Raw genomic sequence first — 5,457 nt, forward strand, 5'->3', positions numbered from 1 at the left:
GAACTAGAACAGAACTAGAACAGAACTAGAACAGAACTAGAAGAGAACTAGAACAGAACTAGAACAGAACTAGAACAGAACTAGAGCAGAACTAGAACAGAACTAGAACAGAACTAGAACAGAACTAAAACAGAACTAGAACAGAACTTGAACACAATTCGAACACAACTAGAACACTACTAGAACACTTCTACAAGAGATCCAGAACAGAACTAGAACAGAACTGAAACTGAATTATATTGTTTTACTCTTATTTATTTTAAATTGAAGGCTTTCTGTTACACTTTTATTGCTTAAATAAGATCCTTTGACCATATGTCACGTTTTTTAACCCTTTGACTCTATAAATTCTATTAAACTTTAGCTGCAACTTTTATATGACCCCTTTTTTGTTATTTGGCTTGCAACAATTTTATTTTAAAAAGGAAAAACTTTTCAAATTTCAGCTCATAACCATGTCATGTGTTTAGAGGAAGAGAGAGAGAAAAAAAAAGAAATTAGCAAAAATTTAGTAGGAGGGAGGAACAGGAAATGACAACAAATTAGTCTCCAACTAAGCTGATGAAAGTGAAAATGATAGCCGGATATATATAAGACAAATTGCTAACACTTTCATAAAGTTTATTCTATTCTTTTTTTGGCTAAATATTATTTTATACAGCAAATTTTTATAAATCTACAAGGGAAGTAATAAAAATTTTGTTTTCAAAATTTTGTTGTTGATTTTTTGTTGCATATTACCATATGCAACCTTGAATTTATTAACTTTTGTTTCAAAGTTTATTATTTTTTCTTAACGGGCAAATAAAACAAATTAAGATTTACATGTGTTTTCAATAATTTCACTCGCTGTTTAGTATTTAACAATAAATTCTTTTATAATTTCCTTGGTGTTTAGCAAAAGTTAGGAAAATTTAAATTAATTCTAAAAATTGTTTATTATTGCTGCATCTAGTAGCTCTTGTCGATAATTTTTAAACAGGTCAGTTTTTCTATTAATTTGATTTTATAAAATTAATTTCTTTGTCTTGCATGAATAGCTTTGGTCGTATGTATTTTTAAATAGATTCTAAATATTTATGATTTCAGTTTCGAAAATCATAAAAATTCTTAATATTCTTCTAATATAAACAAGACAGACAATTTATGGCATTTTAGTCATTGATAAATACTAAAAAGACGTTGTGTTTATCTATCAAATAAAACTCAATCAATATTCAATTTCAAGAATAATTCTTATCTATATATATAAAAGAGTAGCGTTACTGACTGACTGATTCATCATCGCACAGCCCAAACGGCTAAACCTAGAATCATGAAATTTTGACAGTAGATGTCTTTTTGGATATGTAGATCCACTAAGGAGGGATTTTTGGATATTTTTATATTTGGGGGTAAAAAGGGGAAAAAACGGGTAAAACAGGGTTTCTTAAATATCTTACATAATATTAGTGATACAAGAAAAATTTTTAATGCACCTGTGTCTACTCTTAAAATGATCAGATGGGTATCTGGTACTTTTTTGAAATTCGTACTTTTAAGGGGTAAAAATGTTTAACAAAGGTGATTTTGGTACCTTTTTCAGCCCTTTATAACTTTTAAACTAATTAACATAATCAAATTTTTCTAAATATTTTGTATACATCTCTCAAAATTATGGGACACCTGTTTCGTACTTTTTTAAAATTCAGTCCTTTTTCGGTGTAAAAGGGACAAAACTGTATTTATGGTACTTTTTTAGCACATTAAGAAAACTTTTTCGGTTAATTGAATTATTCATATTAAATAACAGACTAACTCTGTAATATTTATTGTAATAAAATTTTTGGTATTTCACTGGGTAAAAAAGTACCAAAAAGGGGAAAACGGGAAATTTAATTTTTTTAAAACTCATTGAGCCAACTTTTATAAAATTTCAAAAAGTAGTTTATTTTGGAATTCGAGTACTAAGGCCTATATAGGACCAAATTCGAGTAAATTGTTTGGTACCTTTTTTAAAGCACATTTTTTCTGGAATAAATGAATGCATATTTGAATCGTTTAAGTTTTATCTGTGATATATATGTAGATTTAAATACGGAACTTTTTGTAAACTTAATTCTCGAAAATGTATACTTTTAAGCGAAAAGGGGAAACATTGTACTCTTTTTATTAGTACTTTCCACTTAGGTAAACTTTATTCCACTTTTGGTACTTCTTACCCCATAAATTGTACTTTTTAATTTTCTAAAATATTCAATCTAGGAACATTAATTTTAACATACATGGTCTTGACTGAATAATATTGTGGAAGTGGGAACTATTTGGTACTTTTCTATTATTCAAATGAATTCTTTATAATGGTTAACCGAAACACACGCTCCTTATTAAATTAGAATTTATTGAAAGTGATCATTGTACTTTTTCGTTTTTCCGATAGTACTTTTTGATATTTTTACGATATTGAACATAGTTAGGGTTGCGAAGCACCCAGGGTATGCTAGTTCTTTATAAATATGTAGAGAATTTCTAACGATATGGATTATTTCTGATTGAATGAAGAATGATTGTATAAATAAATAGAGAATTTATGACGTGGGTTAATTTTTATACCAAATTAAGATTAATATTTTTGGAAAATAAATTTATTTTATAAAAATACCATTTTTTTATAATTTAATACAACAATTTTCTTAATTATAATTTTTTTTTTAAAATTCAATAGCAAATAATAAGATGAGTCAAAGTTAATCATACTTATTTCCAAGGTTATTCAAATATACAATGTTTGATAAGAGAAAATATATTTCCAAAAATAAATAGCATCTGCTACTTGTTAATAAATGGTTTTCGGCTTTGTTTAAATTATAAAAACAATTATAAAATAATTAAGATACAGAACTATTTAAATTAAAACAACTCAGTGTTTACAATTTAGCACAAAAATTAAGATAAATTAAAAAACATTTAGTACAAAAGTGTGAACTAAGCAAAAACAACAAATTTAAGCAAAATATGTCTGTTCTGTTCTAGTATTATTCTAGTTTTGTTCTATTTCTGTTCTAGTTCTGTTCTAGTTCTGTTCTAGTTCTGTTCTAGTTCTGTTCTAGTTCTGTTCTAGTTCTGTTCTAGTTCTGTTCTAGTTCTGTTCTAGTTCTGTTCTAGTTCTGTTCTAGTTCTGTTCTAGTTCTGTTCTAGTTCTGTTCTAGTTCTGTTCTAGTTCTGTTCTAGTTCTGTTCTAGTTCTGTTCTAGTTCTGTTCTAATTCTGTTCTAGTTCTGTTCTAGTTCTGTTCTAGTTCTGTTCTAGTTCTTTTCCTGTTCTGTTCTAGTTCTGTTCTAGTTCTGTTCTAGTTCTGTTCTAGTTCTGTTCCTGTTCTGTTCTAGTTCTGTTCTAGTTCTGTTCTAGTTCTGCTCTAGATCTGTTCTAGTTCTAGTTCTGTTCTCGTTCTGTTCTGTTCTAGTTCTGTTCTAGTTCTGTTCTAGTTCTGTTCTAGTTCTGTTCTAGTTCTGTTCTAGTTCTGTTCTAGTTCTGTTCTAGTTCTGTTCTAGTTCTGTTCTAGTTCTGTTCTAGTTCTGTTCTAGTTCTGTTCTAGTTCTGTTCTAGTTCTGTTCTAGTTCTGTTCTAGTTCTGTTCTAGTTCTGTTCTAGTTCTGTTCTAGTTCTGTTCTAGTTCTGTTCTAGTTCTGTTCTAGTTCTGTTCTAGTTCTGTTTCAGTTCTGTTCTATTCTGTTCTAGTTCTATTCTAGTTTTGTTCCAGTTTTGTTCTAGTTCTGTTCCATTTCTGTTCTGTTCTAGTTCTGTTCAAGTTCTGTTCTATTCTAGTTCTGTTCTACGTCTGTTCTAGTTCGGTTCTAATTCTGTTCCAGTTATGTTCTACTTCTGCTGCAGTTCTGTTGTAGTTCTGTACTAGTCCTGTTATAGTTCTGTTCTAGTTCTATTCTAGTTCTATTCTAGTTCTATTCTAGTTCTTTTCTTTTTCATTCATTAATATATTTTCTTATTATCTTTTTCAATTTTATTCAACATCTAATTTTATTATCGATTCCTATTAAAAATATTAAAGTAATTTATCATGCCTTAGGCAACCATCAAACATGACAAAACTATCTTAAAGAAAACACAACGAAATTCTTTCAAGAAAAATCCTTCAGTTCATCTCTTCCATACATGTAAAATCATGAAATGCATTAATAATTTTATTATTTTCCTGCGCATTTTTGTTTGTTTTATATGTTTGACAACATTTACTGTAGCTGTAGCTTGACCGGAAACGGAAGAATCAGAAGAATTTAATTTATATATAAAAATAAACTGAAAAAGTTTTATATGCATTTCAGTGAGAGCGAAAGGACGTTGTGTGACCTGGGGCTATTTAAACGATGATGACTGCAGTATGAAGGAAAATGGAAAGCTGAAAAAGGAAACTATTGAATATTTGTGTAAGATAAAGAACGACTTAAGAGGGAGCTATAGGAATACTTTTAAACGAAAAGTTATGTATTGCTTACATAACTTGCTCCTTAATAAGAATGGTCCTTCTTTTAGCCGGGTTTCAAACCTTTAGTAAATATAAGCTTCTTTTTATGTTATTATGTAGGGTATTTGTAAGTTTTTGTTGAGTACTGCTCTTTTCTTAAATTTTTAAAGATCTGCTTGTTGCATTCCAAGATATGCATATTTGTGTTTTTCATATCCTTTTCCTACTGTCCCCTAAAACCATTTACAATTTCAGCCAACATTTTAAAAAACAAAAATTGCTGATATTTTTTATTATTTGTCTTCAAAAAACACGTACACCATTCCAATTGGCCAAGAAAACATGATGATTTTTCCTACTACAACTTACTTAAATGACCTTGGTTAAGTACAAGTGGACAAAAATCACTTGCTGACACAAATTCCTTAAGAAGAAAAAAATAAATTCAACAAGAATTTCATGGATAAACCACAAATTTGACTAATGATGAGATTTAAAGTGATTTTAAGATTTTTTTATAATAAATTCAAAGAAATTTTGTTCAACAAGATTTTATGTTATATTTGGTATAACAGTTGGTATAAAATACTTAGCCGACGCTCTCACCTTTAATACACCAAGGTGGTGGTCTTTACTAAAGACCTCAGTGTTTATTACAGTGTGTTGAGTTTGTGTATAAAGAGAGCTTTTTCGCTGTTAGATAACGGAACTCCATGTAAAAGGTGAGTATGGTGAATTAACAATTTAACAGGCGGTATAAAGAGGTGAATATTTCTTACAGTAAATGGCAACAACATGAGCAACAATTAGGTAAAAGTTCATAATAATCGTTTACGAGATGTAAAAAAGAAAAAAAATTGAATATTTAAAAATTCATAAGTTCTGTTCTAGTTTTAGTTCTAGTTCTGTTCTAGTTCAGTTCTAGTTCAGTTCTAGTTCTGTTCTAGTTCTGTTCTAGTTCTGTTCTAGTTCTGTTCTAGTTCTGTTCTAGTTCTGTTCT

Source organism: Lucilia cuprina, chromosome 3 (assembly GCF_022045245.1).
Source record: "Lucilia cuprina isolate Lc7/37 chromosome 3, ASM2204524v1, whole genome shotgun sequence".
Lineage (NCBI taxonomy): Eukaryota > Metazoa > Arthropoda > Insecta > Diptera > Calliphoridae > Lucilia > Lucilia cuprina.